Raw genomic sequence first — 14492 nt, forward strand, 5'->3', positions numbered from 1 at the left:
ACAGGCTTGCTGCAGCTGTGGCCTCAGGTCTCTGTGTACCTTGGGTCATTTTGGAGTGAATATTATGTGCTCCACGATAAATACACATCAACAGTATCTCTGGCACGATACACAGCCCAGACTGTACGCTTTTAAATATTTAATGAACTGAACGCTGGCTCCTTAATATACCTTAAATTCTGACTTGTGGTGGTGCTTGGTAATTAAAATCAAATGGCCCAGAGCCCTGAAGCTTTACAAATATTTGAGGTCCTTCAAAATTAAGTTTTGCTCAAGTGTAAAGCTAATTGGTGATCCAATTTGACAGAGCTATTTCCTTGTATTTATTTAGGTTTTATTTATTCATATAGGGTGATTTCACTTATGAAAAATGTGATCAATATAAGACAAATGGAAGTTTAGGCAAGTGCACACTATTATGGTCTGTTCTCGATGAAAATTTGAAATTGTTGAAAAGCTGTTTTGTCACAGTGACAGTGTGGTCTAAGAATCCTCATGGTCCTGCGCCTCACAGTGTGAAGCTCTCAGAAATGGCTTCAGGGGGACAGCCTAACCCACTGAGGGGGAAAAAAAAAAGACACAATGTAGTTTTCCACAAAGTTTTGCTGGTTCCAAAAATCAAGTCTCCTGACTGTTGCCTGTGAGGCAGCTCTACATTTTGACAACATCACAGATTGTCTGCTTTGGCTTCTTGGCTTTGGGAGAGAGCTAAAGAGTGATTTCACTGTGCTGGATCATTAAAAAAAAAAAAAAAAAAAAAAAAAAAACATGAGATCTTAAATGGAAATTCCCCTTTAAGGGAAGAACTCAAATCTTACACCAAACCTTTTTTTTGTCCTTGAAGACATGTAGGCTGCCTACTACCCTGCCTTTAAAAGCTATTTTACATTAGCCTTTAAACCATTTACTTAGCATGCATTAGAGAAGGCTTTAGACAGGCGTCCTTTAAGTATTCACCGTATTTGTGCTGTCAGTGCGCAGTGTAAACTACATCAGCCGTCGTGGGTTAGGAGCCATAGATCTCCAGTGCGTTTGAATAGTCTGACATGTTAAGCCAGTGAGGTACCATGGTCCCTGAACCTAACACAGCGTGCAATACATGGAGTAACATCTTCTAAGACGAGATACACTGTTAACTATACTGTAGGTCTTTATCTGCCATATTCATTAGGTTTGCAAGCTGCGCGTAATCAAACGGCTCCAACATAGGATGGCATTTCACTGCAGTTAGACATCTCGCAAACTCATTTTCCAAACGCACACACACAAAAACTGATTGGGTTCAGTCGTCTGATATAACTTGTCACACTTTCATCCATCCAGCCATCCCTGAAGAAAACTTGCAAGAGACAGTATTTCTGCCAAATAATTAACGCCTTACCTCACGGACGCACCCGCTGGTTTCCAAGTGCACCAAAGGTCATTGCGCAAATATTCAGAGGACGAAATGCAGGAGTGATGAGAAGTAGGTTAGACTACAATATTACCTAATCCTGTTCTTAGTGTCCTTCAGACTTCGTCAAGCCTCTAATCTTCAAAGCGAGAGAGGGGTCGGCGCCTCCCGGGTATATGCTCACAGACTCTGTTTATAATCTCGCCAATGCCAGGTTGTGCGTCTGCTTCACTTTCTCTTGCGCAGCCGGCCAGGCAAAGTTGTCCGTGTTGATTTCCCTAATGTAGGCGAGCCTGCATATATTTGACTGTTTCCCAAGGAGAAAGTAGCCTATGACAGGTCGGCGCGGCGGTCAGTGGACTGGACTGTTTACCATTCCTGACAGGTGGCGAGTCCAACCACCCGCTGAAAAGATTCACACATCAACTATCCGGGATGTGTAGACGGCCAAAGCCCTTCTCTGGGCAGATTAACCCCCTGAGCTGCGTTGTTTCTGCCGCTTCTTCTTTTGTTGCGCTCTAGCGCCACCCAAAGCCTACTGACGTGCTATCTGATCACAGGGACAGAGCAGATGCAACAGCAAACCACGAGCTCACATTAGATAAGAACTGACATGAAGAGGTTTTTATTGTGAACTGCAACAGAACTGAGCAACAGGGGCACTCTGTAATACAGTTTGGTGTATTGTTATAACCTTAAATCCAAATGGAGAGCATGCAGTCAATTACCTCATGACCCAGGCATCATCACTATCATCACTCATTTAATTAAAAAGAAAGAAAGAAAGAAAGAAAGAAAGAAAGAAAGAAAGAAAGAAAGAAAGAAAGAAAGAAATGCTTTTGAAATGTCGCATAAGCTCAGCTGGTTTGTTTAATGAATGCACTTGTTTTCCAAGCAGGCATAGTGTAACCTTGCAAGAAGATGCCGGTTGCTTGCAGACAGAGCTGGAGCGGGAGCAGAGAGGTCGGTTCATGTTTGAGTAAGCAGGAAACTGTGTTTGCAAACAGTCCTGACATTCAGCATATCTACATCAGGCAGGATTCAAAGGATCAGCTGTGATTTGTGTATTTATTTATTTATTTATTTATTTTACATCATTACTGCAAATCTCACTGAGGAGAGTGAAATCGCCCCTTTGTGTCAAGCGCATTAGACACAAGTGCTGAATCTGCACATGAGATTGCACAATATAATGCATCTACATGTAATGTCTGGCCTGATCTTATTGTACACTGATCCAGTGTAAGCTCTGCTTTGTAAACTCCAAACGTCAGACCTGGTGTATAGATACATCAGCATTTCTAACAGTTATTTTTATTACATCTTCCCTCTTTATCCAAGTGTTGTCATGGAAATCGTGTATCCCATACACTTTGAGCACTCTTTTTCAAGAGCTACTGTATGAATTATAACCACTAATTTTATGATAAACATCTGTCAAAATTCACTTCATGCAGGCTGCCTCCTCATTATTTAAAACATAAGTGCATTTCAAAATGACTAACTCAGAGCACTGCACTCCAGCTGTCAATATGTAAATGGACTACTGCTACAATCAAGTCACATAAAAAAAAAAAAAAAAAAAATCTAATCTAAAAATGTTCCCCAAATACCTTTTATCAAGTCAAAAAGCTAAATAAATTAAAGGAAAACTCTCTGCTAAACAACCCATAACAATTCTACTGAAATCCAAATAATGAATCCACTCAGGCAACATAATCCAATATAACAAAGGTAAAGACAGGCGTTGCTGTTGAGGGTGATTCTTCCTTTCAAAGCAAGTTCACTTCACACTGGCTATTTTTACTTTCTTTAGAGTGCTGACTAGACAATCATCCTTGAATCGTTCCTCAGTCCCCGGCAAAACAGCAGCCGTGTAATTTCACTTTTACCTCCCACTATTCCCCCACTGCTTCATCATCACGCTTCATAATATCTGATATTTACAGCTGAATGGAGGATGGATCGAAAGAAAAGGCAAAAGTGACTGAGACACTGTCAAAAAGATCATTTGGCACACATTGTGGTTCACATTTGAAATCTGTTTTGCAAAACAAGAAGTTTGAAGATATATTTTTTCCCCTCAAAATACAGTAATATTTCAGCGCTCTTTGCTTGTCCATCCTTGGAAGTAAGTCTTTGCTATAGCATGGATCCATTACACAATGTTTGAACAGCATGATTTGCACTCACAACTCAATATGAACTTGGAACATATGGGTGAACTGGTGAGCACACTGAATAACTAAACCCTAAACGAAAATAACAACCGAGTCATTTTATGTGTGGAAGCTGTACATGTTTTTGTTTTGTTTTGTTTCTGATATTGGACATATTGTGTGTTGTAGCGCAGATGACCTCAATAACAACAATAAACACAACCAAGCACAGCACAAATAGGTGGGAGATTTTGAGCCTTTATCTGTGTCCCACTCAGTGTGAAAAAGGCTGCTGCACAGTATAAACAACATGAAATCAATACAGCACAGAAATTCCATGGTAGATTAAGTGAAGCTATTTATTTGTACTGTGCAAAACCGGGCAGGACACAGGGGAGAGAGGGACAGATGCAAAACACAGTTATCACTCTCTTCTTATAGACGTGCCAAAAGCTTATGATAAAAGGAATTTGGTTAGGTCAAAAATATTTTAATGGCGTCAACAATGATTTACAGCGATCTCTCTGTTAGATGATGGGATGAAAATGTATAACATGTTGCATTAGACACAATCAGCTTCAGTCTATCTAGGCCATGTCACAAACAGGAGCTTCTTTTTGTTTATAATGACATTTTAATGGGGTTCTCACCTCGCAATAGATAACTGATAGCAATCAAGATCACAAACTGCTCAGGCATATCAGAATAAACACAATAAACACTTACATGTCACCAGCAGCGGAAGGAGGGAGGTGAAAAGAACTCAGTTAATAATGCAGAATACTATCTATTGTAAATTTTTAAAAAATGATGATTTACAAAACAATCTTAATTATTCTAACTTTTTCACAAATATGTCAGACATGTAGTATAAAAGGTAAGCTTGCGATTTGAGGGGGAAAAGGACAAGACAAAGTGGTTATATGTTGAGGTTAGTCTGTTTGCTAGTTCAGGGCCAGTATAACATAAATATGCATTGCAGATTTTGACGAATATATCTGTGGAGGGTATTATGCAAGTAAAGAACTGTAGCAGCATAATTATTTCATAATACAAATTGTCTTTTATTGCTCTGAATCATTCTCTCAGGGGGTCAAAGGGTCATGCAGAGAGGATTTGCATTCAACTCCACACCAAACATGCTGTACTATGCCCAGATTTCAAACATGGCTACAAACAATGAGTTTGATATTTGCTTCAGTCTGAGGACTTGGACAAACGGGATATTCTAGCATCCATGTCCTGGAGAAATCTGAGGGAAATGTGTAATCTGTGTGGAATTCCAGGCTGAATCAATGGAGTTTTCGCCAGAATTTGTGCTCCAGGTTCTCTCCTCCACAATTTTTTTTTTTTTGCAGCAGCAGCAGCCTGTGCATGTCTCAGTTGGAGAGGTTTTAGAGCGGGTAGTTTGTGTTCTAGTAGGTGAGAATGAAATCTCTCAGCTGCAGAAACCCAAATAAATGTTTCGATGGGGCCATCAAATACATCACCTGGTGCTGTTAGAGTGTTGCCTTTCCAGGAGTCCAACCCAAGGTCCTTAATGTATGTTTTATATGTTCTCTGTATATTTTGTCGGCTGTTTGTGTTGTGCTTTATACTTTGCAGCATTCAGGTTTCAAGCTTCACATCTGAGAAAAATAAAGAATAACTTGTCCTTGAAACTCTTTTCTTCCTTTTCATGCATTTAGTTTGTATTTCATTTTGTGTTTCATTTGTATTTTTTGACTAGTGATTTTTTGTGCACAATCTAACAGTCTACTTGAATATTACCAAATGTTATTGAAAACCCTTGTCAAGTAGGGCACTTAACCCTTATAACAAAACATATCACAATATTTGACAAGTCCAACCACATATATCCCTTTCACACAGAGTGGTCACTACAGTGGACAGCTTAAAAGACGGTTTAAAAGTCATTTTCTCCTAAATGCAATGGTTTCTATGGCGGAATTGCATATCAGCTGTTAGAGTGCTCTCTGCTGCTCCCCTACATTGAGGTTTATGCAGAGACTGTCAGTTCTTGTTGCTGATAACATATTAATACTAGTAGAATGACATGGTAATATCAGTCCTGCATCCTGAAAGAAGTATGGAGACTCACAGAAATATCCATGCCCTAAGAAGTGTAAAAACACAAAAAGAAAAAAATCTGGACTCAGGCTTTCATAGTTCATGCATGAAAGGGATATACAGCAAAAAAATACAGCAAATGTGCAAAGTAAGATGCATTAAGTGACCACAGTAGCATGGACCATGGAGCATGGGATACAGAGTATATCTGTTGCAATTAAATAAGTTTACGGCAAATATAAAAATAATAAGCAAGAACTATTGGAAAGTTGTAACTGTAAGGTTCATTTATGTGTCATTCTGAAACTGCAGTAGGCACAAAAAAAAAAAAGCCTTTTAAAAAAGATAATGAGTGTGGAGGTCAAAAGGCAACGGAGGAATAACAGTCCACCTCACTATTGCATCTAGATAATTTCCAGTCTGTGATAAACAACCAACAGCAAACAGGATTTTTTAATCACCATGAACCAAAGCCTCTAAATATGTAGCTGTTTTCAGAACACAGGTGGGGGCAGCAGCTCTGGTTCACAAAAAGGAGAATAATGAACTTTCTTCTGAACGAATGCACTGAATGTGAAGTATTTCCTTACCGTGATCCCATTGAGTGCCGGGAGATTCTTGCTCAATTTGGCATGAGGGGGAAGCTGGAGGTTCCTGGGATTTAATTGCTCATCAAACCAATATTGTTATCTGGGAAACAATGGACACTGTGTGAGTGTACAGTCTAAAATGTCCTGAGAGGGCTGTTATACTACCTATAGAAAATACAGCATGTTAAGTACAAGTGGGAATATTATGGGGGATTAGAAGCCATATTGGAGTCTGAGACAGGCATTAAGGTAGCCTATGCCTCCCTGCACATACTAAACGACTAAGCTCCACATCAGTATTGAATGTAATTAATCACCAGGTAGAAGCTGGAGAAACCCCATTATGCAATACAGCCTACCTCTTGAAAATGGTCCTTGAGGTATCCTTTATCGATTTGCAGGTAGGTCGGAATCATTAGCCCGTAAACATAGAGCTTAATCATAATAACTAATTCTGTCGAGTTCAATCATGAGTTCGGCCAAAGACTAGGGAGAGGTGTTTTATCTAATTAAAATCCATTTGTAGTTGTCTGACAGAACTATTAGCAAATAGATTTAAAGGATATAGCGTTATTGTTAACGCACAAACAGTAACAGCAAGTGGCTCGAAACCCTTGGCCAAACTTGACACAAAGTTCTTCATGAATCAAACAAATAACACTTGAGTGTCATGTCTGTAAAAAAGTCACTGCCCTTCCCTATAATGAAGATAATGATGTCAAATCTGGCTCTTCCCTACTGTTCAGTCGTCATTTTGACAGCTGGGATGATTAAAAACATCCCATCAGTGCTGTGCATCCATCTGAGCTAACAACACTCCAGCACACTGATTTATATACAGGTTACTACCTCCATCCCTATTTTCTTGGCAATTTCAAGCCTCTGGATACAATCTATCTTTGGTAATATGAGTTTTAGGTCTGTGACCCAGCTTGGTGTGTATAATTTGATCTATCTATCCATCTGGCTCTCTATCTGTCTATATATCTATCTTAATCTATATCTATCTCTCTCTCTCTCTCTCTCTCTTTCTCTGTGTGTGTGTGTGTGTGTGTGTGTGTGTGTACACCATCTGCTGTTTGACTTTAAGAAACACAAATCTGATAAGAGGTCACCCACTGCAAAAAAGTGCTAGCTCTCAGATTTACAGGAGTCTAAAAATGTCACCATGACCAAGCGATACATTAATCTTCATTACACCAAGATAGATCACTTTGTATGTTTGCAATCATCAATAACGAGATCTATTAATGTCAGAAGATGAGTGTTCAGTGATTCATAGAGACAGGCATGTAAGAAGTGAGTAAAAAAGAAAGGAAAAAAAGCTTTATGGAGACAGAAAACAAAAAGCATATTGAGAGGAAATTGCAGTTTATGCATATTTCAACTTCATTTTTTAATTCATGTTTTGGAGAATCCATAATACTGTATGTTCTGAAATGTAAAGATCCCCTTTAAAAAAATGTCTACATACTCACTGCGTTTTTGCCCTTTTTACAATTGGAAATATTTATTTATATTTACGTTAAATTTAGTACAAAAAATACACAAACACATTTGACTTAATATGACAGTTTAAGAATATGACACCCCTCCTTCCATTAATGTGTCAGACATTCAGGGGCAATTTGCCATGGATTACTTGTAATTTCTCAGAATTCACTATTATCTTGGAGTGGACACTGCAAACATGACACATTGCTGTGGCACAAAATGAAACGTGACACATTTAATTACAAAAATAGAAAAAAAGAAAAATATTCCTTTAGTCAAATCCGGCTGCAATTACACTGACTAGGTCCATACCGCTGAAATCCACCTGTCCCTACCTGCCCTATCATTATAGCTGGTGGTGTCACAAATTGTCTTCTCTAATCAGATAATGAACTCCTCAACCTCACTTGCAGCCCTCTGCTTGGTATGCATGCAGCAGCAGATATCTTATGATGAATCTTGGAATGCGCATCAAATCAAACAAGAGCCCTGCCAATGACAGGTGGTTGCCAATCACTGTGTGTCAATGGCAGGTGGTAGTCATAAATGTGCCAACTGATTTGGCTTTCCTTTTCACATTGTTTGTGAGGCTACTGTCACGACCGGAGGGTTGACAGTCCGTCAGCCAAGACTTTCACTACACGCCGCTATTTATCTCTCCACGTCCACTTCCTCCTGAACTTCAACTTCTGAATTAGTACTTTAATTTTAACAAAAGGATTTTCAGTCAAATTATCAGCCATAACTACTGTACAATAAATAAACCATAAAGCTGCTCAAAGAGGGAATGATTTGACATAATATTCAGCATTGCATTAGAGTACAGCAAAATCTCAACAAAGTGCCGCAAGTACAGACACTGAAGGCAAGAAAATGTTGATTGATTGAATGTAAAAGAGATGCTTAATCTTTGTGAACTCAGTGAAACTCCTCGTAAAGTGAGGCTTTTTGAAACAACAGCTTGAGAGGATGCACTGAGGAAGTATATCTGATGGTAAAGAGGGTGTAGGAAGAATGAGAATTTTTTTGGCTGCAGGTTAAAGTGTTTTTGCAGAGAACAAGAGTTTTGTAGCTTTACATATTGAAAATATCTTTTATCCAGCAAATCCTCCTACCCATATGACCACACAGGTCATTTGTTCCCACCTTCTAATACGACCAACAGGAATGTTTCCTAAATTAGCCAAGTATGCGACCCACTAGCTCGTGAGTTTGCCCGCCAGCCAGTGAACAAGCACACTAACCACTAACAATACTTGGTTAAGGTTAGGAAAAGGTTATTGTTAAGGTTACAAAATGTCTATAACGTTACAGTACAATACTACACCACCTACATATCTAAATGCGTATCAAACATGTATCTCTCTATAAATATATAAATCAGCCTTATTACCTTGCCTCGCAATTTTATCTTCCATTCAGACTCTGAGGCACATGCCTACAATACAAACCAGAGGAATCATTTGCACCTTCCAAGATTTCAAACTTCTCCCTGTCAGGTCTTGGTTAGATACAGAGCATCCCGACTGTGGAGCTATTACAGCAGCACTGCAAATCATCTACATCACTCAGTTTCAAATATAGACACAAACTCTCCGAGCCTCTCTCATCTCTCTCTCTCCCTGTAGTCCTCACTCACACAAGTAGAAGCTGGATGACACACACACACACACACACACACACACACACACACTTCTGCTTTGAATATTCTCTTTTCTATTCCCTATACATCCTGTGTAGTATATAGCTGCTCTTATTTGCATTATTATATCATGTTTTATGTCGACTTTATTTCATTATAGCTAATTATTAAAGCATTTATTTTCTTTCATCATGTCCATTTTCTTGATTTAGGTGAGATTTAAGTAGCATGACTTTTTTTTTTTTTGCAACAGTAACTTGTGATAGTAATCTATTTTCTCCTTTTCTTTTCTTTTTCTTTTCTTTTTCTTTTTCTTTTTCTTTTTTAACTTTCCTATGTTTTGTATTACATTGTGAAAACAATCTTGAGCTGGCACTAAAATGTTAAATAACACACAGCATTTCCAGCTCTTATGTATGCCACAGTGAGACAGTGGTGCACATACTGGGTGAACAGCAGCATGGTAACAATTTCTTGAACAGAGTTGTCTAAATCAATCACTCTTGCAGGATTCTAGGAGCTTGAGTCTCTTCAGGGCATCATCATGAGAGGAATGCGGAAGCAGAGCGGCTTATTTTTGATCCAAATGCTTATGAGGCATTCATGATGTAGAAAACTTAAATAAGACATAACATAATATATTAAGTGTCAATCATTGAAGAAAGTCATCTAGGAACAATCACCTAAGGAAACTGTGATAGTTGGACTGAATGGATATGGACCTTTTGAGCCACTACATCTTAACTTGTAAAAGCCACTTGCTGCTTAATAAAAGCCATTAAAAAAATCTCACTTTAATACTAAAATACTCACTTTAATGTACACTATTATAATATTGTACCTTATTGCAATAGCATTACATTGCTGTCATATTCATCTGTATTCAGATCAGATAATAGCAATATAAAACACCCTGAAGGACCTTTATGCTCAACTGTACTTCAGTGTGATGTGCTCAGTGAGCAAATATTTAAGACCTGATTTTAAAGCTACATTTATAGTATGTATTTTATGGATCTTCATTCAAGATGTACGCAAAACATTAGATTGACAATGAATGTAGTGACTGTTCAGTGATGAATAAACCACAGAGAAACATCTTCACTTCAACAATATTCATATTGATTATGCAGCCTTGATTCATTATCCATTTGGAGAGCATCCTCCAGGACACGGCTGTCTGAGAAATCCCTCTATCCCTATGCAGCCAAGAATACAGAGGCCCATAATTCATAACCCAAGAGAAGGATATGCTTTGGAGAAGAAGATTTCATGTTTTTGTCAGCTGAGTCTAAACATTCTCATTTCAACAGACCGTTGGCAATTTTGCACAGTGCACCTTTAAGGTTCGCTACCCAAATTTGCAGATGGCTACATTCATTGAGATACCAGCTGCTGAATAAGTCAGTAGGATAAAAAAGAAAAAAAAAAAAAAGAGTTAGTCTGTCTTCCAAAAAAAAAAAAAAAAAAAAAAAAAGGTTTTGTGAGAAACTTCAAAGATTACTGACACTACTGCAGCTGCAAAATTGTGATCCAATGACCTGTACCAGTGTTATGTTAACACTGGTACAGGACCTGTACCAGTGTTATGTTAAATGTTATGTGCACGGCACATAACATTTACACAACATGCAAAACTCACCAGAAATTAATTTTCAAAACATTTTGTATATTTTGCCAGTGTTATGCTGGCCTTCTCATTCCTGCTGAGAAATGCATCCACGCCTCCAACCCCATGCCTTAATCTGACCATCAGTGATACTAAACTATGTAAATATCGACACATTTGTGGAGTGGATGCATTTCTTGGCAGGGATGCAAAAATCGCCCACCAAAATGTACACAGTCTGTTAAAAACTCATTTCAGTTTCATTTCCAGGTTCTCACAAAGGTTAATATGTAATCCAATCTAAAAATTAATTGAATTAAATAAATTTCAAAATGAAATTTAGCAGTTTTGAAGTATCGAATGGGACCCGACCAGAGTGGTGTCTGTGTTAAAGAACCATTCACAACATAAAATCAACATTCCTCCCTTTCAAATTTGAATTTTGAACACCCACCTTATAATGTTCTGCTTCTGCAGCCAACAAATTTGTCGCCATTCATAAACCACAGAACTAACAATTTGCTGTGTGAAGCAAATGTTTCCCTGGGGACTATTTTCCAGCAGAGAGACTGATTCACTCTGGCCAAAGTCAAGTCATCAAAACACAACAGTGCTGCTGTTTTATTACAGTGATGGAGTACTGGTGTGAAGGAAGTGCAAAGTCTCTGAAAGTTCATTTTCATATCGTGGAATGAATGGAATCCAAAGACTGGATAAAAGGTAGGAAAAATGACACTGGAATTCCAAAATACAACTGCTTGCTTCAGGAAATTAACTGAAAAAGTATATACAGTTCAGGCCAAAAGTTTGGACACACCTTCTCATTCAATGCGTTTTCTTTATTTTCATGACTATTTACATTGTAGATTCTAACTGAAGGAATCAAAACTATGAATGAACACATGTGGAGTTATGTACTTAACAAAAAAAGGTGAAATAACTGAAAACATGTTTTATATTTTAGTTTCTTCAAAATAGCCACCCTTTGCTCTGATTACTGCTTTGCACACTCTTGGCATTCTCTCGATGAGCTTACAGCTCCTCTGATAATCAGCAGCATCGATGCCCTGTTTAATAGCTCAATCTTGTTGTCTCAATCTGAAAAGGATGCCTAGAACAAATGAGGCAGGGGCAATCATGTGCCTTCAACCCCCCATACACATTTATGCACACAGCTACCCAACGTAAAATACATTTGTAACTTTACCATCTCTCATGCTTTCCATGCAGCATTGTAATCACTTATCATTTTTGCATACTATGGAGTTTCCCTCATGCCCCACAGAGTTTGAGGTCATTAAGCTGGTGGTTGGTCCTGTGACGTTCATGCAGATCCCGGAAAACTGTGTGTGCTGTGAGCTCCTATTGTCTCCAGAGAGATTTGATTTATATCCTGCCTCAGTCTGTCGTTTGGCATCTTCTCTCTCCCTGCCACCCTGTGTCCCCCCTGAGCACCAGAGAGCCAGCCCTTCCCATCAAAACACATTATTTCCATGCCAACGCTCTCACATGGCCATACAAACCCTATATTAATTATCAAATAATCAAATACAGAGTGATGTAGACACAATTGGTGCATTTTTTATTTTGCTGGATACTTGCAGCTTGTAGAATGCCAAACAATGTGTAGGAATATGTCATATCTGTGTATTGCAAGTAGGTGGTCATCTTTATCTCTTTTTATGATGGTGTTTATGTAGTGCTGGAGAATAATGCCAGTATACTGTCAAATTAATATCTCACCACCACAAACAGAACACCCCACATAAATCTGACCAATGTGTTTTTGTGTCTCAAACAAAGTGAAATCAAAGCCTGAGGCAAATGCACAGCTGGAACCACCATTCATCCCTACTAACGTTTGTAAGAACAAAAGACATTTTAACATCTGTACACTAATGGATGTGGGCACGGTAGGCTAGCCTGGAGCCAAAAACATCAATAAGAATCCGTTTAGGGACCTTAACAAACAACGCACTATAGCATTAGGTGTTGCTCAAACACTAATAATCAAATAGAATTTCAGTAAGATCCGCAGAATTAAAAACAGTCCTGAGGGCAAAAAAATTGAACACACAGACATATGGATAGGCTTTACTGCTGCTTTGGTCCAATGATGAGAGGATATTACATCAATATCCCCCAGCTATTATTGGAATCAATAGCATTTAAAAGGTTTTACACAAGCCAATTGCTGGCAAATCTTTCATTGGCATATTTGTTAATGCATGGCTGCCATGCACTTTCATAAGCTACAGCTATAATGTATAAAATACAAAGACCCATGCAAAGTGGTAAGGGTTCTTTTCCTTTTCCAGATAGAACATGGTGTGCAGACATGACAGCATTTCCGATCCAAAATAATAGGCAGAAATTGCCAGCAGCATAACAGGTGTGAGGCAATGGATAAGAACCCTTATCTGCATAAGAGCAAATATATAAAAAAGACCACATTAGCATAGTTTTGCCTTGGAACTAAACTCTTGAAGGGGGTTACTGGCAATGGCACAGAGAGATTAGAAAAAAAACTATGAGAATAAATAAGTTTGCTTGTTCCTTGCGGCCGTTAACAACATGAGAGTGGTGGTGGTTGTGGTGGTGATGCGGTGGAGCTGGCTGCAGGGCTCACAGCACCACCACTCTTTTCTGATCCCCAGTGAAACTGTTTATCCATTAATTTCCCCTTCATTTAATTGGCAGATGGAGGAGCTACCCCCTCCTGAACCAGCCTGCAGGTTTATTGGTCCCACCACAGTGGGCCATCTTCTCCAGCAGCTCGTTCATTTCACTTTGTTGTTAATTCAGACTGTGAACTTGATGTCTTTGCTCTTTCTCTCTCATTTTATCTTATACCCTTGCTGACGGTTACATCCGGAGGCAATTAGAGAAAATCCACCCTAAGACAGACCTGATATAGTTTTATTTAACAGAGAGCTGCAGACACTTTTGTGATGATTGTGGAAAGTCCAGTCTTGATCTGTGAATATGAACAAGTTTCCTCAGCTACAAAGAAGAAATTCAAATGATGATGGGAGCTTTAAATTCCTGGAGTTCTTCCACTGGAAGAACTCCACTGAAGACCAATTTAGTGGGCAGCAGACAGGATAATGTCTGCAAAGATATGAGTACATTTTCTTATCCAGATTTTTTTTGACATTATAATGACAATACAGCTTATTACTATGAGTCAAAAAAAAAAAAAAAAAATCAGTCACCAGTTGTCATTGAAGCAGCTCAGGGTTCAGGGAGAGGCTTTCATGTTCACAAAAAAAAAAAAAAAATATTGAACTAACAGTCTAAATTTAGATTTGATATCAGGTTTTCACCATACACAGCATTTTGCTCTGTTAAATTCTTCACTGCACACATTTCAAATAATTGGCTTGTGTTAGAAGCTCACAGATAGCTCATGCAAATGGGTTATTGACAAACTATCACACTGTGTCAAAATGGCAGGCTTAGCCTATGCAAATAATTATTTTTTTAAAATCATTTGGCAGGACATGCAAATCAGAGGTCAGTGAGGCCAGTCTTA

The 14492-nt window shown here is 38.6% G+C and overlaps 1 protein-coding gene across 5 annotated transcripts in view; it reads right to left on the reverse strand.

Moving 5' to 3' along the window:
• LOC115372415 (protocadherin-15) overlaps positions 1-1841 on the reverse strand; it is a 234862-nt gene extending 233021 nt beyond the window's left edge. For 3 of the 5 annotated variants that reach the window (XM_030070295.1, XM_030070299.1, XM_030070298.1), the window contains exon 1: positions 1382-1839. The gene's annotated coding sequence lies outside the window, so the exon portion shown is untranslated. Of the gene's footprint in view, positions 1-1381 lie in introns of all 5 variants that reach the window. The other 2 variants (XM_030070300.1, XM_030070297.1) reach the window with 2 other exon arrangements.
• Between the last annotated feature and the right edge of the window lie 12651 nt (positions 1842-14492).

Source organism: Myripristis murdjan, chromosome 15, assembly GCF_902150065.1.
Source record: "Myripristis murdjan chromosome 15, fMyrMur1.1, whole genome shotgun sequence".
Classification (NCBI taxonomy): domain Eukaryota; kingdom Metazoa; phylum Chordata; class Actinopteri; order Holocentriformes; family Holocentridae; genus Myripristis; species Myripristis murdjan.